Raw genomic sequence first — 25786 nt, 5'->3', positions numbered from 1 at the left:
ACTTATCTGGTTTCCAAAACACATGTCCTCTCTCAGTCAGCAACGTAGAATAACACAGAGAACGTCAGCAGATTCCAATGCTAGCCATTGTCGTCTCTTCCTGGCCCCTGTCCAGCATCCAGCTTCTAACAAAGCTTGGCGTAGAGAAGGGCCATTTAGTCTGAGGGCCTTGCTAGCACTTTAGCCTCCTCCACTTGATCAGAAGCCAATGCACTTGAACCATGATGGTTTGGTTCGAGGTGGTTTTATTAGTGGTCCTAAGGAGAACTGTTTCATGGAGGCCACTTCTGCATTGGCTGTAAGACTTTAAGGGCTTTTTCCAGCACATGACTCAGTGTCACCTAGATGAGGTCACATGTGAGGAGTGTCCTTTAGGATCCACTATTAGCACTTACATGGCATTTTGTTGTCCATTGTTTCACAGCTAGTTATGTAGTTGCTCGTCTCCCCTCTCTGCTCCCTCACTAGACTGTAAATTCCTGGCATGCGCCCCTGACTTACTCACCTCTACATTGCCTGCAGCCTTGTGCCTAGAAGGAGTTGAATAAAGTATCTGTATAGGGCGTTTCACAAAATATTTCCTAGAACTGTGATTGAGAATGTGCAGAATCTTTTAGGGGTGGTGTGAATTGTTAGGGTAGCAAAAGACCTTCCTGCAGCTGTCAGAGGTTTGAAAATCCGTTCTGAAGTTCTTACAGCAAGGAATGCATCATCATTTGAAATAGTATTTAAAGGAAAGGAGTCTATGTGCTTTGATCCAGTTGTCTTGGGGTGTACACATGACCAAAGAGCAGGGGTTGATGTGGTAAAACAAAAAGCCACATGGAAAAAAAAAAAAAAGCCACATGGCTTTCTTCACCCTCGACTCACCCTTTTCCCTGTGTGTCTTCTCCAAGTTCCCAGTTTAAGCTAGTCTTCTTAGGGAGGCTTTTCAGCCCTGTTTAATCAGGAGAAAGGAAATGTGAAATGGAGAGAGAAACTGTTACAGGGAGAGGTGTGGCTTTCTGAGGAAAGTGTATGTTCTCTGAAAAAATTAAAGTGCAGATTTGCATTTTCTGACCAGAAATATCTGGTTTGCCTTGAGGGAGGATTAGGAGCGCACAGCAGGGATACACAGGGAAAGATTCAATATCCAGCCTTTGACATCTAGAGCAGGACTTCTGGGTCTGCAGAATAACATTTGTTTTGAAAGGCAATCTTCGTGGTGAATTTCTTTTTATTTATTTTTATGGCTGTGTTGGGTCTTCGTTTCTGTGCGAGGGCTTTCTCTAGTTGCGGCAAGCGGGGGCCACTCTTCATCGCGGTGCGCGGGCCTCTCACTATCGCGGTCTCTCTTGTTGCGGAGCAGAGGCTCCAGACGCGCAGGCTCAGTAATCGTGGCTCACGGGCCTTGTTGCTCCGCGGCATGTGGGATCTTCCCAGACCAGGGCTCGAACCCGCGTCCCCTGCATTGGCAGGCAGACTCTCAACCACTGCGCCAGCAGGGAAGCCCTGTGGTGAATTTCTTTAGCACCTACCAACAGCCGTCTTGTGGACTAGATCATAAGAAAAGGCAGGGGCGGAGAGAAGGCAATGTGTGACATAGGGTAGGAGGCACGAGTGAAAGAGGAAGGGGAAGATAGAGGGAGAGGAAGCAGGCAATGAGACACATGTGTCCCAACCACCCCTCTTCGAGCTGATGTCCAGGAGCCACGGTAAATAGGTGGAGACAAAAGCAAAGACAAAACAAAGGGCTTTGTGCTCTGCACCCCTCTGGGTCCCCAGGAGGCTGGCAAGATCTCCTGGTTGGCACTTCCTCCACGGTGCAGCCCTGAAGGAGAAGTTGGCTTGACAGATGGACCCAGGGCAGCTCCCAGCTCTCCGTGGCCTGCAGGAGGTGTGCAGGGAGCCTGAGGTCCTAAGTGGCCCACTGAAGAAATTCAGAGATTCTGGGAGGACAGAGCCTAGGGTCAGGATGAAGAAGCTGCAGAGTAAGGGGAAGCGGCCAGCATGCTGAAGCCAGGAGGTGGGTGACAGAATGCCGTCCCCAGTAGTCCTGCTGAGCCTTAGCTGTCACCAGAGCAGGGCATTACTGTGTCACAGAGGCCCAGACCCCAGGAGGAGGCTGGAGAGAGACCAGCTAGAGGAAGACTGTCATTAGTCAGGGAAGGCATTCGCCTGTTGAATCCATGTGTATATTGAGCTAAACAGTATTTTTATTTTGTAGCTGAAGAAGCCGTAGCCCCTGAAGTTTAGGGTCATTTACCCCAGTTCATCCAGGGCCCGGCAGACTCAGGACTAAACTCAGGGCTCAGCTCCCGCAGTTCATCCAGGCGCTCAACATCACTTTCTCTGCTCCTTGGAAGCGTTTTATGTTTTCTGGTTTCTCCTCTTAGATGCCTTATTTAATTTTGAAAGATGCCCAGAGTTCTTCCAAGATCCACACTCCAAACAAATAAAATGCAGTGTGGTTTGGTGCCGTGGTAATGACTCAAGCCATTACCTTTTCATAAAAATGCTGTCATAATCCCAAATGAAAAATTCCACACAGGATAAAAGTGGCTATTGGAGAAACTTCTGATTAATTCTCCCAGTTGATTTTATGACTTGCCCATTTGAAGCTTATTGGGTTTACATTTTAGACTGCAAACTCAAAAGAAGATAGTTAAACATAGCAGAATACTGAATTTTCAAGGCATCACACTTCATGCGTTTTCCATTTTTCTGTGTTTTGCGTACAGCCAGAGTCTGATAAAGCTGTATCTCAGTACCTATATTTTCCTCATTAAACAAAAGAGAAAATATTACCCAAAGATACTCCGTTCCTTAATCAAGGTTTTGTCATAGTTTACGTCAAGTTTTTCTTGCACGTTAAAATGTATACTTTTGTCACAAGAAAAAACTAACAAAGGAAGAGTTGGTGAAGGAATTAGCACTCTGCGTGGAAGGAGGCACATTCTGTGTGGTTCTGACTCAACTTAGGGAACTGAGTGGTTACAGCCCATCACAGGCCGATACAGACCTCTTGGCTCCCTGTCTCCTCTCTCTCTGCCAGCATTTCCCCCCAAAGTTCAACTGCAAAACCCTTCCAGAAGTGGAGGGAGGTACATGTAGACTATAAAAACAGTCCAACTAAATGCCGCTCCTCTTATTTTGTTATGAGATAAAATATGTGCTCACATTATATATTTAATCTGACTTTGTCCCATTGGTATAATATGTATTTTGCTTAAAAATGAGGCTAGGGGGCTTCCCTGGTGGCGCAGTGGTTAGGAATCCGCCTGCCAGTGCAGGGGACACGGGTTCGAGCCCTGGTCTGGGAGGATCCCACATGCCGCGGATCAGCTGGGCCCGTGAGCCACAACTACTGAGCCTGCGCGTTTGGAGCCTGTGCTCCGCAACAAGAGAGGCCGCGATAATGAGAGGCCCGCGCACCGTGATGAAGAGTGGCCCCCACTTGCCGCAACTAGAGAAAGCCCTCGCACAGAAACGAAGACCCAACACAGCCAAAAATAAATAAATTAATAAATTAATTTTAAAAAAAATGAGGCTAGGGATTACTGTTGGGAATGATACGGGGACTTACATAAGTCTGACATAGGGTTTTGGAATGTCTCGATCCCTTTAAAAGTATAGGAAACTTGACATAAATAATTACCTGGGTTTTTGAAATTGCTCAATTTTTATTTAAATTAGAAAATATTTGGAATGACTAAAAAGACATTATTTAGTACCGGAACTGACCGTATTTGTCTTTCAAACCTCAGGTGCCAACGTGACACATAGTTGGCACTTAGGGTGCCACAGCCAGGCACACTGCCCAGCCAGAGTTTTCAAATATGGGGACCAAAGCTTGGTAAATGCCTTTGCGGGACACTAGCAGTGGTTGGGATCTTTAAAATAGGACAATAAGACTTCATATCATGATCTCAAAAGGGTTATATCTATACCGCTAGGGAGTTAAATTTAATGAGTCTTAGGAAATAAAATGATCACCTTTTAAAGTAAGAATTACAACATCCCTGTAATATGTGCAAATTTGACAGAAGTTAGACTACGCCAGAACTTCTTACTTGGCAGACTTTTTAATTTGGAGTAATTTAAAATAAATTTAGGTGCATTTAATAATTACAGCAGGATTGCAACAGCATTACAGGAATTTAGAAACTAGAGAAAATTTTTCTTGTAGCTCCCCCTAAGAACGAATATCATTTTGGTCCTCAGCTGACCCCCTATCTGGATCACCTGGGAAGCTTATTACAATGCAGATCCCAGGTTCCTCCTCTGAGTCAGAATCTCTGTGGGTAGGCGCCTGTGGATTTGTATTTTTAACAAGCTCCCCAGTGGATTCTGATTTGCAGCTAGGAGATTAACTTGTTCAGCTACCCAGGGGATCATTTTATCTGCAGTTCATCCAGAGGACACATTCCAGGCTTTGCTACCCAGATCATCTCAGCTTTAGGGCAGTGGGAAGCCACTAAAGGCTCAAAGCAGGAAGTGACCTGATCTTATTTGCTTTTGAAAGCTCACTCTGGAGTTAGTGAGTAGATAGAATTTGAGAGGATCAAGACTTGGAGTCAGGGAGACAAATTAAGAAACATGGTGAGAATGGAGAGAAGCGGACACAGCTGAGGCATATTTAGAAGATGGAATCGGTAGAACCTGGTGATGACCGGATTTATGAAGGAAATATCAAGACCTCTTCCAGGTTTAGGAAACAGAAAAGAGCTATTCTTTGAGATAGGACACACAAGAATCTTATTTGTATATATCTTTTATTATAATTTGTCTCACATACTTTTCTGAAAGGTGGCATTTAAATATGTATTTTAATTTAGGTAAAATATAACTATCATTAAATTATAAGGTAATCTTCAAGATGGAGAAGTGGTTAACTTTACAATGGAAAAACCAGGTAGACACCACCTTAACCAAGCCATCCAAATTAATGTCACCAGGAATAAGACATATCCACACCATGTACCCCCGATATCATGCACTGAGAAGTTACAGCATCATATCTGGGGCATTCTTGCCAAAAATGCATAACTTCACTCTACGAGAAAAGATCAGACAAACTAAAAATGAGGGACATTCTACAAATAACTGGCCAGTCCTTTTCCAAGGTGTCAAGGTCATTGAAAGGCAAGGAAAAACTGAGGCACTCTCTCAGGCCGAAGGAGACTAAGGGGACATGACAACTAAATACAATGTGAGACCGGGGCGGAAAAAAAGACATTTAGTGGAAAAACTGGCAAAATTTAAATAAGGTGTGTAGGTTGGTTAATAGTACTATAATCAGTGATTGTTTCCAGGTTTTGATAATTGTACTGATTATGGAAGATGATAACATTAGGAAAATCTGGAGGAAGGGCATATGGGTTCTCCCTGTACCATTTTAGCAATTTTTCTGTGCATCTAAATTACAAATAGAAAAAAATTACAGGCAACATTTATTTTTGCAATAATTTAAAAATATTAGTAAAATATACTTTTTCTCAAAGTTATACAGCTTCTGGGATAAAAGGCACTGGTGCTTGAGACTGTATATAAGGTGGCCAGTATCTATGTGAATTAATTCTGGTTCCTGTGTGTCTAATAATTTTCCTTCACCCGTTTGGACTGGTTCAGGCTGCAAAACCTCTGTACGGTTGACCCTTGAACAACGTTGGGGTTAAGGGCATCGACAATCCGCCCAGTTGAAAATCCATGTATAACTTAAAGTTGCCCTGCCAGGTACATTGTTCCTTGGTTTCCAAGGTGCCACACCTGTGGATTCAACAGATTGTTGTAGTACTGTAGTATATATTGAAAAAATATCTGGGTACAAGTGGACCCATGCACTTCAAACCTGTTTTGTTCAAGGATCAATTGTATTTTTACCTCCTTGATCATTGCTCTCAGCTGGGCCTCTACACCTTGTGGGATTGGGGCGGGGATAAACTCCATGACAGGTGAGGCCGGGTAGCGGCACTCCTGGGCTGAGACCCAGGAGCAAGAGTGAGGGGTAGGCAAACTCTGCAATATCTGTTGCCTAATTTCCCTTCTGGAATCGTCCCTTCCCAGAACCTACCACCGTATTCTGACCATTCTCTCCCTTGCCAAGTAAATCTGAAACCCACTTCCACCCACATGCAGGCACAGCCTTGCAGTTCGCTAGGAAATGGCAAAATCAACTCAGAAGTTCAGGTGTTAACAACTGATGAAGCCCCTCCCACTCACCTTCCCCCCTTCCAAGACATTCCTATTTAACAATTCTCTCGGAGGAGTTAGACGGAATTTTACACTGAGGCAAAACCAGAGCGGTGGCAGAGCTGGGGAGTTCCCGGTGTCCCTGGAGTTATCAGGTATGTGCAACTTCTGGGGATTGAGGTTGAGGGTAAACCCAGCACTGTGGAAAAGACCATTTGCGGGCTTAGCACCTGAATGTCCTGGGAGAGGTAACATGGTGTTGTGTAAACTTCCATCATTTCCCCCAGAATTTTGGGTTATGTTTTGACGCTGATCTTGTTTTCAGGTTAACCTCAGTTTGACTCCCTCTTCAAAGTGACTGTAAGCTCTTGCCTTTGATACTTATCAAAACCTTTACTACTTCGGAACCAGAGAACAGTAATGTATTTTCATTGCCAACTAAATGTAAATCACTTTCTAAATCACATATGACCATGTAGGTGGTATGTTTTCAATTCGTAGGGTTGGTTGGCATTAATAACTCCCATAAATGGCCACCAAGACACTTTCTCTTGAACGGTAGAGAAAATGATAGCTTTCTCAGGCGTTCACCCAGCATTAAACAGAGCCTGCTTGCCTTTGTGTCTCCCGCCTGCCTTCGGCTGCTGCAGAAATGAGTCTGCAGGGGGCCCTGAGTTCCTGAGAGAAGTGTATTCAGGGCATGATTCCCAAGACATGGTATCAGCGGTCTGATCTACAGAACCAGACTCAGTAGAGGGCAGAGGGACAGCTGTGGGGGGTGAACTCTGACATAAGGACCCTGCTCAAAACAGTCCTCATCCTCCTCGGCCAAACCTGATGAACAAGCTTTCACCTCAGTTGCTCCCCATCACCTGCCTTTCCTCCATGACCTTGCAGTCCTCCAGGTGGCTATTCCTGATAGAGCTCATCCAGAGGTTCATTTGTTCCTTTTTATTTCACTATCACAGTCTATTTTGACAACGTCATTCCAGTATTATGCACATCCCATGAAATTCATCCATTTTAAGTGTGCAATTCAATGACATCTTTGGAAATTTACTGGGTTGTGCAACCATTACTGTAATCCAGTTTTAGAACATTTTCATCACCCCAATAAGATCCTTCATGCCCAGTTAGTTATGCCCCATTTCCACTCCCAACTAGAGGCAACCTCTTATCTATGTTTTTCTGTCTTTATAGTTTTGCCTAGTCTGGACACGTCATATAAATGGAACCATGAAGGACGTGGTCATCTATGTCTGGCTTCTTTCACTTAGCATAATGTTTCTGAGGTTCATCCCTGAGGTCGCAGGTCAGAGTTATTTTTGTGGTGGTGGGTTCCCGCTGCCCCAACCCCCAAGTTCCTTAAACATGCTAAGACCACCTGCCCTTCATATGGTCCTCCTGCTTCTGTTCATGTCCCCTGCAGTCAGCATTCCACGTGGTTGTTGGATCTGACCCTGTTCTTTCCCTGCTCAGCACCTCGGGTGGCCTCACCTGCGCTGAACCGTCTAGTCTACTCCAGTCTGTCCTGCCAGGTTCAGGCCTTTGTTCAAATGATAATTCCCTTAAGTCCTTGCTGAACTCCTTGACTAAAATGGCATCCTTTGTCATGGACTATTCACTTGCCTCGCTCTGTTTCTTCAGTTTATTAATTCTTTTTTTTAAAAATTGGTTTATTATTATATTTTTAATATTTAGGCTTAGTTAGCACCGGGTCTTAGTTGCGGCCCATGGGATCTTCATTGTGGCACGCAGGATCTTTAGTTGCAGCATGTGGACTCTTAGTTGTGGCATGCATGTGGGATCCAGCTCCACGATCAGGGATCGAACCTGGGCCCCCTGCATTGGGAGCACGGAGTTCAACCCACTGGGCCACCAAGGAGGTCCCCAGTTTATTAATTCTTGAAATATATTTTCTGCTTAGTATCTTTATTTTAATTAAAAAAATTATTTTATGTTGGAGTATACTTGATTTACAATGTTGTATTAGTGTCAGGTGTACAGCAAAGTGATTCAGTTATATATATATCCATTCTTTTTCAGATTCTTTTTCCACGTAAGTTATTACAGAGTATTGAGTAGAGTTCCCTTTGCTATACAGTAGGTCCTTGTTGATTATCTATTTTATATATATAGCAGTGTGTATATGTTAATTCCAACTCCTAATTTATCCACCCTGCATATTTCCCTTTTGGTAACCATAAGTTTTCTAAGTCTGCGAATCAGTTTCTGTTTTGTAAATAAGTTCGTTTGTATCATTCTTTTAGATTCCACATAGATGTGATATCATATGATGTTTGTCTTTCTCTGACTTACTTCACTTAATATGATAATCTCCATGTTGTTGCAAATGGCATTATTTCATTCTTTTTATGGCTGAGTAATATTCCATTGTATATATGTACCACTTCTTCTTTATCCATTCATCTGTCGATGGACACTTAGGTTGCTTCTATGTCTTGGCTGTTGTAAACAGTGCTGCAGTGAACATTGGGGTGCATGTATCTTTTTGAATTATGGTTTTCTCTGGGTATATGCCCAGGAGTGCAATTGCTGGTTCATACAGTAGTTCTATTTTTAGTTTTCTAAGGAGCCTCCCTACTGTTCTCCATAATGGTTGTACCAGTTTACATTCCCACCAACAGTACAGGAGGGTTCCCTTTGTCCACACCCTCTCCAGCATTTATTGTTTGTAGACTTTTTTTTCTAACATCTTTATTGGAGTATAATTGCTTTACAATGGTGTGTTAGTTTCTGCTGTATAACAAAGTGAATCAGCTATATATATATACATATATCCCCATATCTCCTCCCTCTTGCATCTTCCTCCCACCCTCCCTATCCCACCCTGCTAGGTGGTCACAAAGCACTGAGCTCACCTCCCTGTGTTATGCACCTGCTTCCCACTAGCTGTCTATTTCACATTCAGTAGTGTATATATATCCATGCCACTCTCTCACTTCATCCCAGCTTACCCTTCCCCCTCCCAGTATCCTCAAGTCCATTCTCTATGTCTGTGTCTTTATTCCTGTCCTGCCCCCAGGTTCTTCAGAACAATTTTTTTTTTAGATTCCATATATATGTGTTAGCATATTGTATTTGTTTTTGTCTTTCTGACTTACTTCACTCTGTATGACAGACTCTAGGTCCATCCACCTCACTACAAATAACTCAATTTCATTTCTTTTCATGGCTGAATAATATTCCATTGTATATATGTGCCACACCTTCTTTATCCATTCATCTATTGATGGACACTTTGGTTGCTTCCATGTCCTGGCTATTGTAAATAGAGCTGCAATGAACATTGTGGTACATGACTCTTTGAATTATGGTTTTCTCGGGGTATATGCCCAGTAGTGGGATTGCTGGGTCGTATGGTAGTTCTATTTTTAGTTTTTTAGTGAACCTCCATACTGTTCTCCATAGTGGCTGTATCAATTTACATTCCCACCAATAGTGCAAGAGGGTTCCCTTTTCTCCACACCCTCTCTAGCATTTCTTATTTGTAGATGTTTTGATGATGGCCATTCTGACTGCTGTGAGGTGATACCTCATTGTACTTTTGATTTGCATTTCTCTAATGATTAGTGATGTTGAGCATCCTTAAATGTGTTTGTTGGCAATCTGTATATCTTCTTTGGAGAAATGTCTATTTAGGTCTTTGCCCATTTTTGGATTGGGTTGTTTGATTTTTTGATATTGAGCTGCATGAGCTGCTTGTAAATTTTGGAGATTAATCCTTTGTCAGTTGCTTCATTTGCAAATACTTTCTCCCATTCTGAGGGTTGTCTTTTCACCTTCTTTATGGTTTCCTTTGCTGTGCAAAAGCTTTTAAATTTCATTAGGTCCCATTTATTTATTTTTGTTTTTATTTCCATTTCTCTAGGAGGTGGGTCAAAAAGGATCTTGCTGTAATTTATATCATAGGGTGTTCTGCCTATGTTTCCCTCTAAGAGTTTTATAGTGTCTGGGCTTACATTTAGGTCTTTAATCCATTTTGAGTTTATTTTCGTGCTTGCTGTTAGGGAGTGTTCTAATTTCATTCTTTTACATGTAGCTGTCCAGTTTTCCCAGCACCAATTATTGAAGAGGCTGTCTTTTCTCCACTCTATATTCTTGCCTCCTTTATCAAAGATAAGGTGACCGTATGTGTGTGGGTTTATCTCTGGGCTTTCTATCCTGTTCCATTGATCTATATTTCTGTTTGTGCCAGTAAGATACTATCTTGATTACTGTAGCTTTATAGTATAGTCTGAAGTCCAGGAGCCTGATTCCTCCAGCTCCTTTTTTCTTTCTTAAGATTGCTTTGGCTGTTCAGGGTCTTTTGTGTTTCCACACAAGTTGTGAAATTTTTTTTCTAGTTCTGTGAAAAATGCCATCAGTGGTTTGATAGGGATGGCATTGAATGTGTAGATTGCTTTGGGTAGTATAGTCATTTTCACAATGTTGATTCTTCCAATCCAAGAACATGGTATATCTCTCCATCTGTTTGTATCATCTTTAATTTCTTTCATCAGTGTCTTATAGTTTTTCTGCATACAGGCCTTTTGTCTCCTTAGGTAGGTTTATTCGTAGGTATTTTATTCTTCTTGTCACAATGGTAAATGGGAGTGTTTCCTTAATTTCTCTTTCAGATTTTTCATCATTAGTGTATAGGAATGCAAGAGATTTCTGTGCATTAATTTTGTATCCTGCTACTTTACCACATTCATTGATTAGCTCTAGTAGTTTTCTGGTAGCATCTTTGGGTTCTCTATGTATAGTATCATGTCATCTGCAAACAGTGACAGCTTTACTTCTTTTCTGTTTTGGATTCCTTTTATTTCATATTCTTCTCTGACTGCTGTGGCTAAAACTTCCAAAACTATGTTGAATAATAGTGGTAAGAGTGGACAACCTTGTCTTGTTCCTGATCTTAGTGGAAATGGTTTCAGAGTTTCACCATTGAGAACGATGTTGTCTGTGGGTTTGTCATATATGGCCTTTGTTATGTTGAGGAAAGTTTCCTCTATGCCTACTTTCTGGAGGGTTTTTATCATAAATGGGTGTTGAATTTTGTCGAAAGCTTTTTCTGCATCTATTGAGATGATCATATGGTTTTCCTCCTTTAATTTGTTAGTATGGTGTATCCCATTGACTGATTTGCGTATATTGAAGAATCCTTGCATTCCTGGGTTAAACCCCACTTGACCATGGTGTATGATCCTTTTAATGTGCTGTTGGATTCTGTTTGCTAGTACTTTGTTGAGGATTTTTGCATCTATGTTCATCAGTGATACTGGCCTGTAGTTTTCTTTCTTTGTGACATCTTTGTCTGGTTTTGGTATCAGGGTGATGGTCGCCTCGTAGAATGAGTTTGGGAGTGTTCCTCCCTCTGCTATATTTTGGAAGAGTTTGAGAAGGATAGGTGTTAGCTCTTCTCTAAATGTTTGATAGAATTCACCTGTGAAGCCATCTGGTCTTGGGCTTTTTTTGGTGGAAAATTTTTAATCACAGTCTCAATTTCAGTGCTTATGATGGTCTGTTTATATTTTCTATTTCTTCCTGGTTCAGTCTTGGAAGGTTGTGCTTTTCTAAGAATTTGTCCATTTCTTCCAGGTTGTCCATTTTATTGGCATATAGTTGCTTGTAGTAATCTCTCATGATCCTTGTATTTCTGCAGTGTCAGTTGTTACTTCTCCTTTTTCATTTCTAATTCTATTGATTTGAGTCTTCTCTCTTTTTTTCTTGATGAGTCTGGCTAATGGTTTATCCATTTTGTTTATCTTCTCAAAGAACCAGCTTTTAGTTTTATTGATCTTTGATATAGTTTCCTTCATTTCTTTTTCATTTATTTCTGATCTGGTCTTTATGATTTCTTTCCTTCTGCTAACTTTGGGGTTTTTTTGGGTTTTTTTTCTCTAATTGCTTTAGGTGTAAGGTTAGGTTATTTGAGATGTTTCTTTTTTCCTGAGGTAGGATTGTATTGCTATAAACTTCCCTCTTAGAACTGCTCTTGCGGCATCCCATAGGTTTGGGGTCATTGTGTTTTCATTGTCATTTGTTTCTAGGTATCTTTTGATTTCCTCTTTGATTTCTTCAGTGATCTCTTGGTTATTTACTAGTGTATTGTTTAGTCTCCATGCGTTTGTATTTTTTTACAGTTTTTTTCCTGTAATTGATATCTAGGCTAATATTGTTGTGGTCGGAAAAGATACTTGATACGATTTCAGTTTTCTTAAATTTACCAAGGCTTGATTTGTAACCCAAGATATGATCTATCCTGGAGGATGTTCCATGAGCACTTGAGAAGAAAGTGTATTCTGTTGTTTTTGGATGGAATGTCCTATAAATATCAATTAAGTTCATCTTGTTTAATGTATCATTTAAAGCTTGTGTTTCCTTATTTGTTTTCATTTTGGATGATCTGTCCATTGGTGAAAGTGGGGTGTTACCGTCCCCTACTCTGATTGTGTTATTGTTGATTTCCCCTTTTATGGCTGTTAGCATTTGCCTTATGTATTGAGGTGCCCCTATGTTGGGTGCATAAATATTTACAATTGTTGTATCTTCTTCTTGGATTGACCTTTGATCATTATGTAGTGTCCTTCTTTGTCTCTTGTAATAGTCTTTATTTTAAAGTCTATTTTGTCTGATATGAGAATTGCTACTCCAGCTTTTTTTGATTTCCATTTGCATGGAATATCTTTTTCCATCCCCTCACTTTCAGTCTGTATGTGTCCCTAGGTCTGAAGTGGGTCTCTTGTAGATAGCATATATACAGGTCTTGTTTTGGATCCATTCAGTCAGTCTGTGTCTTTTGGTTGGAGCATTTAATCCATTTACATGTAAAGTAATTATTGATATGTATGTTCCTATTACCATTTTCTTAATTGTTTTGGGTTTGTTATCATAGGTCTTTTCCTTCTCTGTGTATCCTGCCTAGAGAAGTTCCTTTAGCATTTGTTGTAAAGCTGGTTTGGTGGTGCTGAATTCTCTTAGTTTTTGCTTGTCTGTAAAGCTTTTAATTTCTCCATCAAATCTGAATGAGATCCTTGCTGGGTAGAGTAATCTTGGTTGTAGGTTCTGCCCTTTCATCACTTTAAATATGTCCTGCTACACCCTTCTAGCTTGCAGAGTTTCTGCCGAAAGATCAGCTCTTAACTGTATGGGGATTCCCTTGTATTTTATTTGTTGATTTTCCCTTGCTGCTTTTAGTATTTAATTTTTGATAGTTTGATTAATATGTGTCTTGGCATGTTTCTCCTTGGGTTTATCCTGTATGGGACTCTCTGTGCTTCCTGGACTTGATTAACTGTTTCCTTTCCCATGTTAGGGAAGTTTTTAACTATAATCTCTTCAAATATTTTCTCAGTCCCTTTCTTTTTCTCTTCTTCTTCTGGGACCCCTATAATTCGAATGTTAGTGTGTTTAATGTTGTCCCAGAGGTCTCTGAGATTGTCCTCAATTCTTTTCATTCTTCTTTATTCTGATCTGCAGTAGTTATTTCCACTATTTTATCTTCCAGGTCACTTATCCGTTCCTCTGCCTCAGTTATTCTGCTATTGATTCCTTCTAGAGAATTTTTAATTTCATTTATTGTGTTGTTCATCATTGTTTGTTTCCTCTTTAGTTCTTCTAGGTCCTTGTTAAACGTTTCTTGTATTTTCTCCATTCTATTTCCAATATTTTGGATCATCTTTACTATCATTACTCTGAATTCTTTTTCAGGTAGACTGCCTACTTCCTCTTCATTTGTTTGGTCTGCTGGGTTTTTACCTTGCTCCTTCATCTGCTGTGTGTTTCTCCGTCTTCTCATTTTGTTTAACTTACTGTGTTTGGGGTCTCCTTTCGCAGGCTGCAGGTTCATAGTTCCCGTTGTTTTTGGTGTCTGCCCCCAGTGGCTAAGGTTGGTTCAGTGGGTTGTGTAGGTGGAGGGGACTGGTGCCTGTGTTCTGGAGGATGAGGCTGGATCTTGTCTTTCTGGTGGGCAGGACAATGTCCGGTGGTGTGTTTTGGGGTGTCTGTGACCTTATTATGATTTTAGGCAGCCTCTCTGCTAATGGGTGGGGTTGTGTTCCTGACTTGCTAGTTGTTTGGCATAGGGTGTCCAGCGCTGTAGCTTGCTGGTCGTTGAGTGGAGCTGGTTCTTAGCATTGAGATGGAGATCTCTCTGAGAGCTTTCACTGTTTGATATTATGTGGAGCCGGGAGGTCTCTGCTGGACTAATGTCCTGAACTTGGCTTTCCCACCTCAGAGGCAGAGGCCTGACACCCGGCCGGAGCACCAAGACCTTGTCAGCCACAAGGCTCAGAAGAAAAGGGAGGAAAAAAAAAAAGAACGAAAAAGAAAAAAAAAATAAAAGAAAGTTATTAAAATAAAAAATAAAAAAATTATTAAAAATAAAAAGATTAAAAAGTAATAAAAAAGAAAAAGAAGGAAAGAAGAGAGCAACCAATCCAGAAAACAAATCCACCAATGATAGCAAGCACTAAAAACTATACAGAAAACAAACAAACAAACAAAAAACAGACAGAACCCTAGGAGAAGTGGTAAAAGCAATGTTATACGGAAAAAAATCATACAAAGAAGCATACACATACACACTCAAAAAAAGAGAAAAAGGAAAAAAAAATCTATACATTAAAAAAAAGGAAGAGAGCAACCAAATTAATAAAGAAATCTACCAATGATAATAAACTCTAAATACTAAACTAAGATAAACATAAGACCAGAAACAAATTAGATGCAGAGAGCAGACCCCAAGTCTACCGTTGTTCCCAAAGTCCACCGCCTCAACTTTGGGATGGTTTGTTGTGTATTCAGATATTCCAGAGATTCAGGGTACATCAAGTTGATTGTGGAGATTTAATGTGCTGCTCCTGAGGCTGCTGGGAGAGATTTCCCTTTCTCTTCTTTGTTCGCACAGCTCCTGTTTTTCAGCTTTGGATTTGGCCCTGTCTCTGCGAGTAGGTCGCCTGGGGGCATCTGTTCTTCACTCAGACAGGACAGGGTTAAAGAAGCAGCTGATTAGGGGGCTCTGGCTCACTCAGGCTGGGAGGAGGGAGGGGTACGGAATGTGGGCGAGCCTGTGGCGGCAGAGGCTGGCGTGACGTTGCACCAGCCTGAGGCGCGCCGTGTGTTCTCCCGGGGAAGTTGTCCCAGGATCACGGGACCCTGGCAGTGGTGGGCTGCACAGGCTCCCAGGAGGGGAGGTGTGGATAGTGACCTGTGCTTGCACACAGGCTTCTTGGGAGCTGCAGCAGGAGACTTAGTGTTTCATGCCCGTTTCTGGGGCCCGAGCTGATAGCTGCGGCTTGCGCCTGTCTCTGGAGCTCGTTTAGGCAGTGCTCTGAATCTCCTCTCCTCGTGCACCGTGAAACAATTGTGTCTTGCCTCTTAGGCAGTTCCAGAATTTTTCCTGGACTCCCTCCCAGCTAGCTGTGGCGCACTAGCCCCCTTCAGGCTGTGTTCACGCAGCCAACCCCAGTCCTCTCCCTGGGCTCTGACCTCCCAAGCCTGAGCCTTAGTTCCCAGCCCCCGCCCACCCCAGCGGGTGAGCAGACAGGCCTCTTGGGCTGGTGAGTGCTGGTTGGCACCTGTCCTCTGTGCAGGAATCTCTCTGCTTTGCCCTCTGCACCCCTATTGCTGTGCTCTCCTCTGTGGCTTTGAAGCTTCCCCCCCGCCACCCCCCATCTCCACCAGTGAAGGGGCTTCCTAGTGTGTGGAAACTTTTCCTCCTTCACAGCTCCCTCCCAGAGGTGCAGGTCCTGTCCCTATTTTTTTGTCTCTGTTTTTTCTTTTTTCATTTGCCATACCCAGGTATGTGGGGAGTTTCCTGCCCTTTAGGATGTCTGAGGTCTTCTGCCAGCATTCAGTAGGTGTTCTGTAGGAGTTGTTCCACATGTAGATGTATTTCTGATGTATTTGTGGAGAGGAAGGTGATTTCCACATCTTACTCCTCCACCATCTTGAAGGTCTCCCTGTTCGTACACTATTTTTTTTTGTTTTTTGTTTTGTTTTTTTAAAAATCTTATTTGAGTGCTTCAGAATTATGGATCTCATTCCCTTTCTCGCTTTTTCTACTCAGCACTGCTTTTTAAAAAAACATTTATTTATTTATTTATTTATTTTTGGCTGTGTTAGGTCTTCGTTTCTGTACGAGGGCTTTCTCCAGTTGCAGCAAGCAGGGGCCTCTCTTCATTGCGGTGCGTGGGCCTCTCACTATCGCGGCCTCTCTTGTTGCGGAGCACAGGCTCCAGACGCGCAGGCTCAGTAGTTGTGGCTCACAGGCCTAGTTGCTCTGCGGCATGTGGGATCTTCCCAGACCAGGGCTCGAACCCGTGTCCCCTGCATTGGCAGGCAGATTCTCAACCACTGCACCACCAGGAAAGCCCTGTTCGTACACTTTTTGATGATAGCCATTCTGACCAGTGTGAGGTGATAACCTCATTGTAGTTTTGGTTTACATTTCTCTGATAATTAGTGATGTTGAGCATATTTTCATATGCTTTTTGGCCATCTGTATGTCTTCTTTGGAGAAGTGTCTATTTAGATCTTCTGCCCATTTTTTGATTGGGTTGTTTGGTTTTTTGCTATTGAATTGCATGAGTTGTTTGTATATTTTGGAAATTAAGCCCTTGTCAGTTGCATCGTTTGCAAATATTGTCTCCCATTCTGTAGGTTGACTTTTCATTTTGTTTATGGTTTCCTTTGATGTGCAAAAGCTTTTAAGTTTAATTAGGTCCCATTTATTTATTTTTGTTTTTATTTTCATTACTCTAGGAGGTGGCTCCAAAGAGATATTGCTGCTATTTATGTCAGAGAGTGTTCTGCCTATCTTTTCCTCTAACAGTTTTATAATATTCAGTCTTACATTTAGGTCTCTAATCCATTTTGAGTTTATTTTTGTGTATGGTGTTAGGGAGTGTTCTAATTTCTTTCTTTTACATGTGGCTGTCCAGTTTTTCCAGCACCACTTATTGAAGAGACTGTCTTTTTCCACTGTATAGTCTTGCCTCCTTTGTCATAGATTAGTTGACCATAGGTGCATGAGTTTATCTCTGGACTTTCTATCCTGTTCCATTTATCTTTATTTCTGTTTTTGTGCCACTACCATACTGTTTTGATTACTGTAGCTTTGTAATATAGTGTGAAGTCAGGGAGCCTGATTACTCCAGCTGCATTTTTCTTAAGATTGGTTGGCTATTCAGGGTCTTTTGTGTTTCCATATAAATGGTAAAATTTTTTGTTCTAGTCTGTGAAAAATGCCATTGGTAATTTGATAGGGATTACATTGAACCTATATATTGCTTCGGGTAGTATAGTCATTTTCACAATATTGAGTATTCTGATCCAAGAATGTGGTATATCTATCCATCTGTTTGTGTCATCTTCAATTTCTTTCATCAGTGTCTTATAGTTTTCTGAGTCCAGGTCTTTTGCTTCCTTAGGTATGTTTATTCCTAGGTATTTTATTCTTTTTGATGCAATGGTAAATGGGATTGTTTCCTTCATTTCTCTTTCTGATCTTTCATTTTTATTGTATAGGAATGCAAGAGATTTTCTGTGTATTAATTTTGTATCCTGCAACTTTATTGAATTCATTGATGAGCTCTAGTAGTTTTCTGGTAGCATCTTCAGGATTTTGTATGTATAGTATCATATCATCTGTAAAAGGTGATAGTTTTACTTCTTCCTTTCCAATTTGGATTCCTTTTATTTCTTTTTCTTCTCTGATTACCATGGCTAGGACTTCCAAAACTATGTTGAATGAAAGTGGTGATGGGACTTCCCTGGTGGCGCAGTGGTTAAGAACCCACCTGCCAATGCAGGGGACACGGGTTTGAGCCCTGGTCCGGGAAGATTCCACATGCCGTGGAGCAACTAAGCCCATGCACCACAACTACTGAACCTGTGCTGTAGCGCCTGTGAGCCACAACTACTGAGCCCACACCACAACTACTGAAGCCCACATGCCTAGAGCCTGTTCTCTGCAACAAGAGAATCCGCCGCAATGAGGAGCCTGCGCACCACAACGAAGAGTAGCCCCCGCTTGCCACAACTGGAGAAAGTCTGCGTGCAGCAACAAAGACCCAACGCAGCCAAAAAAAAAAAAAAAAAAGATGGTGAGAGTGGACATCCTTGTCTTGTTCCTGATCTTTAGAGGAAATACTTTCAGCTTTTCACCATTGAAAATGATGTTTGCTGTGGGTTTGTCATATATGGCCTTTATTATGTTGAGGTATGTTCCCTCTATGCCCACTTTCTGGAGAGTTTTTATCATAAATGGGTGTTGAATTTTGTGAAGAGCTTTTCCTGCATCTATTGAGATGATCACATGGTTTTTATTCTTCAATTTGCTAATGTGGTGTATCACACTGATTGGTTTCCGTATATTGAAAAATCCTTACATCCCTGGGGTAAATCTCACTTGATCATGGTGTATGGTCCTTTTAATGTATTGTTGGATTTGGTTTGCTAGTATTTTTTGAGGATTTTTGCATCTATGTTTCTCAGTGATATTGGCCTATAATTTTCTTTTTTTTGTGGTATCTTTGTCTGCTTTTGGTATCAGGGTGATAGTGGCCTCATAGAATGAGTTTGGGAGTGTTCCTTCCTCTGCAGTTGTTTTTTTTTTTTAAATAAGTTTATTTATTTATTTATTTTTGGCTGTATTGGGTCTTCATTGCTGCGTGCAGGCTTTCTCTAGTTGTGGTGAGCAGGGGCTACTCTTTATTGCAGTGCACAGGCTTCTCACTGTGGTGGCTTCTCTTGTTGCAGAGCACGGGCTCTAGAGCACAGGCTCGGTAGTTGTGGTGCACAGGCTTAGTTGCTCCGTGGCATGTGGGATCTTCCCGGACCAGGGCTCGAACATGTGTCTCCTGCATTGGCAGGTGGATTCTTAACCACTCTGCCACCAGGGAAGCCTCCCTCTGCAGTTTTTTAGAAGAGCTTCAGAAGGATATGTGTTAGCTCTTCTCTAAATGTTTGATAGAATTTGCCTGTGAAGCCATCTGGTCCTGGACTCTTGTTTGTTGGAAGATTTTATTTTTAAAACAATTTTCCAATTTTTTTTAAAGAATCAATTTTATTTATTTATTTATTTTTGGCTGCGTTGGGTCTTCATTGCTGCCCGCGGGCTTTCTCTAATTGCGTTGAGTGGGGGCTACTCTTTGTTGAGGTGCATGGGCTTCTCATTGTGGTGGCTTCTCTTGTTGCAGAGCATGGGCTCTAGGTGTGTAGGCTTCAGTAATTGTGGCATGCAGGCTTGGTAGTTGTGACTCACAGGCTCTAGAGCGCAGGCTCAGTATTTGTGGCACACGAGCTTAGTTGCTTTGCAGCATGTGGGATCTTCCTGGACCAGGGCTTGAACCCATGTACCCTGAATTGGCAGGTGGTTTCTTAACCACTGCACCACCAGGGAAGTCCCTTTTGGAAGTTTTAAAATCACAGTTTCAATTTCAGTACTTGTGATTGGTCTCTTCATGTTTTCTATTTCTTCCTGGTTCAGTCTTGGAAGGTTGTATGTTTCTAAGAATTTGTCCAGAGTTGCTTGTAGTAGTCTCTTATGATCCTTTGTATTTCTGTGGTGTCAGTTGTAACTTCTCCTTTTTCATTTCTGACTTTATCGATTTGAGCCCTCTCCCTTTTTTTCTTGATGAGCCTGGATAAAGGTTTATCAATTTTGATTATCTTTTCAAAGAAGCAGCTTTTAGTTTCACTTATCTTTTCTATTGTTTTCTTCATCTCTATTTTATTTATTTCCACTTTGATCTTTATGATTTCTTTCCTTCTACTAACTTCGGGTTTTGTTTGTTCTTTCTCTAGTTGGTTTACGTATAAGGTTAGGTTGTTTATTTGAGATTTTTCTTGTTTCCTGAGATAATATTGTATTGCTATAAACTTCCCTACTAGAACTGCTTTTGCTGTGTCCCATAGATTCTGGATCATCATGTTTTCCTTTTCATTTGTCTCTAGGTATTTTTTGATTTTCTCTTTGATTTCTTCGGTGATCCATTGGTTGTTTAGTAATATATTGTTTTAGTCTCCACGTGTTTGTGTTTTTTACATTTTTTTCCTGTAATTTATTTCTAATCTCATAGTGTTTTGGTCCGAAAAGATCCTTGATATGATTTCAGTTTTCTTAATTTTACTGAGGCTTGATTTGTGACCCAATATTTGATCTATCCTGGAGAATGTTCCATGTGCACTGAAGAAGAATATGTATTCTGCTGCTTTTGGAACGTATGCTCTATAAATATCAATTAAGTCCATCTGGTTTAATGTGTCATTTAACACCTGTGTTTCCTTATTGATTTTACTGTCTGATGTGTCCATTGGTGAAAGCAGGTTGTTAAAGTGCCCCACTATCATTGTGTTACTGTCAGTTTCCCCTTTTATGGCTGTTAGTATTTGCCTTATGTATTGAGGTGCTCCTATGTTGGGTGCATATGTATTTGGTGAGCATCTTTATGTTTGTAACTTTGAACCCTTTACTAGGTAAATTTTCACTTATCTCTGTTTCATTAAGGGTTTTTCTGAGGTTTTATCTTGTTCTTTTGTTTGGAACATATTCCTTTTGTTTATTCATTTTCTTTGACAGTCTGTGTTATTTTTCTATTCATTAGCTAAAACAGTCACCTCTCCCGGTCTTGAAGGAGCGGCCTTGTGTAGGAGGTGGACCTTATTGTTCCACCCTGCTCTAGCTCTTGGTTGTCTCAAATCTTTGTGATTGTTCAAGCAGCCTACTTTATTCTTAGTGGTTTCCGGTAGTTGAGGGTGTGCAAAGACCTGTTGGTGTCCCAAAAGGGGTGGATCTCAGTCAGCACCTAGGTGCAGGCTGATTGGAAGCTAGGCCCTCAGGCAGCAGCTTTTCAAATGTGCAAATATAGCTCTTTCAGGGGCAGATGGGCATTTCTGTCTGCCCTCTTTGCACTGAGCCCTGAGGTAATAGCTAGTTAAGAAGTTTCTTTGTTTGCAGCTGTCCCATTAACACAAGAACACAAGCCCCATGAACACAGGCCTTGCTGGCCACCAGACTCAGGCTATCAAGGGATGTAGCACATCCACAAAAGTTGGGGCACCACACGTATACACAAGCCCTTTTCCTGGAGATACTGGTGATGTAGGGCAGGACAGAGGGAGAGCGTGAGGATGACACCCACTGGCCTCCGTGATCTCTGGAGAGGATTATAATCAGCCCTTAGATGTGTTTAGTTAGGAGTCTGCTCCTCAGGCCACAGCTATGAAGATAAGCTAATAGGCCTCTTTCACAGGAAGTCTGGGGGTGCATTTCAGTCTGCTGTCTCTGTGCTGTGCCCTGGGGCGGTTAGCCAGTTAAGAACTGTTTGTCCATTTGCTACAGTCCTACAGGACCCACTGGCCACTAGAGCCACGTGATCAGTGGGTGTCACAAAAACCAGGGCACTAGGTGTATGCACAAGGTCTTTCTGGGAGATATTAGTGACCTGGACTGAGGTGGAGGGAGAGTGCGAATATGGCCCCACCAGCCTCTCTGGACTTTGGAGAGTGTTTCAGTAGGCTTCTAGATGTGTGTTCAGTTACAATCTTGCCCCTCGGGCCAAAGCTTTAAGATGAGCAGGTAGGTGTCTTTCACAGAAAGACTGGGCACTTTTCAGGCAGAGGACTCTCTGCTGGACCCTGGAGGATAGCCAGATGAGTCTGCGTGAGCCCTTAAAGAACTGTTTTTTGGGTGGTTAAATTGAGTGAAGGTGGTCAAAGGTACAAACTTCCAGTTATAAGTTCTGGGGGTGTAATGTACAGTATGGTGACTATAGTTAATAATACTGTATTGTATATTTGAAAGTTACTAAGTAGATCTTTTTTATTTTTTAAATTAAAAAAAATTATTTTATTTTATTTTTTTGGCTGCATTGGGTCTTTGTTGCGGCATGCAGGCTTCTCTCTAGTTGCGGCATGTGGGTTCTCTAGTTGTGGCGTGTGGGCTCCAGGGAGCATGGGCTCTGTAGTTTGTGGCACATGGGCTCTCTCATTGAGGTGCAAGAGCTCAGTAGTTGTGGCCCCAGGGCTTAGTTGCCCCACGGCATGTGGGATCTTAGTTCCCCGACCAGGGATTGAACCTGCATCCCCTGAATTGGAAGGCCGATTCTTTACCACTGGACCACCAGGGAAGTCCCTATGTAGATCTTTTAAAATTTTTTTAATTAATTTATTTAATTGAATGATAGTTGATTTACAATGTCATGTTCATTTCAGGTGTACAGAACAGTGATTCAGTTATACATACATACATACATATATACATGTTCCTTTTCAGATTCTTTTCCCTTATAGCTTATTGCAAAATATTGAGTACAGTTCCCTGTGCTATACAGTAGGTCCTTGTTGGTTATCTATTTTGTATATAGTAGTGTGCATATGTTAATCCCAACCTCCTAATTTATCCCTCTCTTCCCTCCCCTCCTTCCCCTTTGATAACAGTTAAGTTTGTTTTCTATGTCTGGGAATCTCTTTCTGTTTTGTAAATAAGTTCATCTGTATCTTTTTTTTTTTAAGGTCCTATGTATAAGCGATATCATGTGGTATTTATCTCTGTCTGTCTTACTTCACTTAGTATGATAATCTCTAGGTTAATCCATGTTGCTGCAAATGGCATTCTTCTTTATGGTTTAGTAACATTCCTGTGTGTGTGTGTGTGTGTATACACATCTTCTTTATCCATTCATCTGTCGATGGACATTTAGGTTGCTTCCATGTCTTGGCTATTGTAAATAGTGCTACTATGAACATTGGGGTGCATGTATCTTTTCAAATTAGAGTTTTTGTCTTTTCTGGATATATGCCCAGGAGTGGGATTGTAGGATCATATGGCAACTCTAATTTTGGTTTAAGGAAACTCCATACTGTTTTCCATAGTAGCTGCACCAATTTACATTCCCGCCAACAGTGTAGGAGGGTTCCCTTTTCTTCACACCTTCTCCAGCATTGATTATTTGTAGACTTTTTGATGATGGCCATTCTGACTGGTGTGAGGTATTTTTTAATATATTAGATATATTAAACTTTTCTTAAAATTAAATTAAAAATGAGACTAGAGAGAAAAAACCAAAACAAATTTAAAAAATTGTTTCTTGTTTGCTATATCTTGGTGGGTCTCATGGATGCGAGCCCTGTTGGCTTTCAAAGCTAAATATTTTGGAGGCTCGTCTCTTAGATGCAAGTCTTAAATGCTGGGGTGCCAGATGTGAGGTCCAAACCCTTTGCTTCTCATGGAGAAGCTCGGAGTTGTGGGTCCCCTCCTGACTGTGGGTGGCTGTGTCAGGGGTGGGGTGTATCGTGAGATTGTGTCTCAGCCTCTTCTACCCGGTTCCATGTGGGTTTCTTCTCTTTCACCTCATGTGTAGGAGTTGCTCACCTAGTTTTTGGGTTTCTTTCAAAGCGCATTGTTCTGTATGCAGCTGTCGATTAGCTGTGTCCATGAGAGGAGGTAAGTTCAGGACCTTCCTAGTCACCATCTTGAATGGGAAGCCTCTTGCTTTTTTGTCTTCTTACTAGACTAGTGGGTAAGAGTGCCGTCTCCAGGGTCCTGCTGCCAGGGTTAATCGCCCTGCCTGCTTACTTCCTGGCTGGTGAACTTGGGCCTTTCCCAAATGGGGGTAAGGGTAGCACATGGTTTATAAGGTTGCTTGAGGACAAACATATCCACACACACAGAAAGCTTAGAGCACAGGGGACCGAGGACATAGTTTATCACCTGTTTCCTCCCGCTGGAGTCTCAACTTCATCAGGGTAGGACTTTTTCTCTTTGCACTCGCAGCCCCTAGCATATGAATGGATGCAAAATACAGCTAAATGGTCCTTATTCATTGGCCTCAGCCCTCATCCCACTGGCCTTCCTGACTACCCCCTTATAGTCTGACCTTCGCTTTTTTTACAGCCCCCCTTACAGCTTTCCAGTCTGGCCTTAACTCATCTTTGAGGCTCTGTAAGCCTTCTGGGCACTGGCTATGCGGTCTGCCCAGGGAAATCCCTGAGGCTGGTAAAATTATCTGATAAATATGGCGAATTTGGTGACAGACTTTCTTAGCTGAAATGTAACCTTTCATACTGGCAGCACCATGTGTGTGTAACTGCCTAAGCTTTAGTGGGAGTATTAGGAAACATGACTAATTGCAAAGTTTTACAATATTCCAGGTGTGTACATATTAAACATCGCAAATGTGACTTTATCTTACTAAGGTAGCAAATGCTCTGTGGCATGTTTGCAAGGCCCTGTGACAAGGCAGTTAGACCACCTGGGCAGCATATGCAGCTTTTTTCCTCAAAACACCAGACAGCAGCATAAGACAGAGCAGAGGGGCAGAGCACAGGATACAGAGGAGGGTGGCATCTAGTAAGAAAGACACTCTGAGATCTGGGGAGGAGCCCAACCTCTAAGTCGTCCAATGTTTAAGGTGTAAAAAAGCTACCTTCAGTCTGTGCGCTCAGTTGTCCAGCTAAAATCTCGATATGAAAATTAGCTTGGGAAAGAAAACTCCCAATTGGAGTCCAATTATACGCTAGGCGCGTGTAAGTATATTAGCTTGTTTATTCCTCATAATCACCAGTGACTAAATGACAGTTGGGACTTGAACCTGGTCCTGATTTCTCTTGAAGCTGAGACTCTACACACTGTACTTCCACTTTCTGCTGCTAAGTAGAAAACCTCAGTGGGAAAGTGTAGCTGGATTCTGTGCAAACTTGCAAATGCTCTGGACTGAATGCGTACAACTCAGCTGTCTGCACCTCAAATGACCCAGCTGGTCTAGGATAAAGGCTGCCTTTGCCTTATCTAGACAAATACATTTTTTTTTTTTTTCCTGTCATGCTGGTCAGCAGTTACATGGCATTTAGCTAGTGTTAGCTTCTCTCCAGGTAGATGATGGTGGTGTCAACCCCTGCATGCACTGCTAGCTAGTGGCATACTTCTCCAGGGATTGGGTGGAGGGGCTCATAATGAATCATATGTTCAATGACAGCTGCATTATATACAGTGCTTATTTAAACCAACAGTGATAGAAAACATAACTGTAGAAGAGAAAAGCCAAACCATGTATCCACCTTTCAGCTGAGCTTGTATGTAGTGATAAGCTGGACAGAAAATAGTGTGTCTAACTTTAGACCACAGTTTGAGAGGTAGAGGTCTCAAGAGAAGCACAGGCATGTATGATTTGGAAAATAGCACTTACCTGGAAAAGAACAAGCTATTAGATTAATGAAGTAATCTTTTAAACTAATTTTGTAAGGTTAAAATACTTTATACAAAATAGTAAGTAATTTTTGTGATATCTCATGAAGCAAGACGAAGAAGAAGCTGGGTTTTTTTCTCATAAATTAGATCACCACCTCCCAAACTGATACCCAAAGGAATAGTATTTCATAAAATGTTAAATGCCTGAATTTTTTTTTTTTTTTTTATGGACAAGTTTGAGGAATGATGTATCCTCCTCTTAACGATTTAAGGCTGGGGAGACACACTTTTTAAAGTATGACTATTTTTATTTCCAGGAAGTGGTCTATGGGGGGAAGAACTGCTTGGCAAATGCTGAAATTTCTAATTGTAAGATGAATTTGGATAGTTCACTCATGTGGTCTCTTAGTTTTAGAA

At 41.6% G+C, this 25786-nt stretch overlaps 1 long non-coding RNA gene across 3 annotated transcripts in view; it reads left to right on the top strand.

The window, feature by feature from the left end:
* The window catches only part of LOC103016563 (uncharacterized), a 161225-nt gene that overhangs the window by 116613 nt on the left and 18826 nt on the right, over window positions 1-25786 (top strand). The window lies entirely within an intron of this gene.

This window comes from Balaenoptera acutorostrata, chromosome 14 (genome assembly GCF_949987535.1).
Source record: "Balaenoptera acutorostrata chromosome 14, mBalAcu1.1, whole genome shotgun sequence".
Lineage (NCBI taxonomy): Eukaryota > Metazoa > Chordata > Mammalia > Artiodactyla > Balaenopteridae > Balaenoptera > Balaenoptera acutorostrata.
The sequence above is the reverse complement of the archived record's forward strand: the minus strand, read 5'-3'. Positions and strand labels throughout refer to the sequence as shown.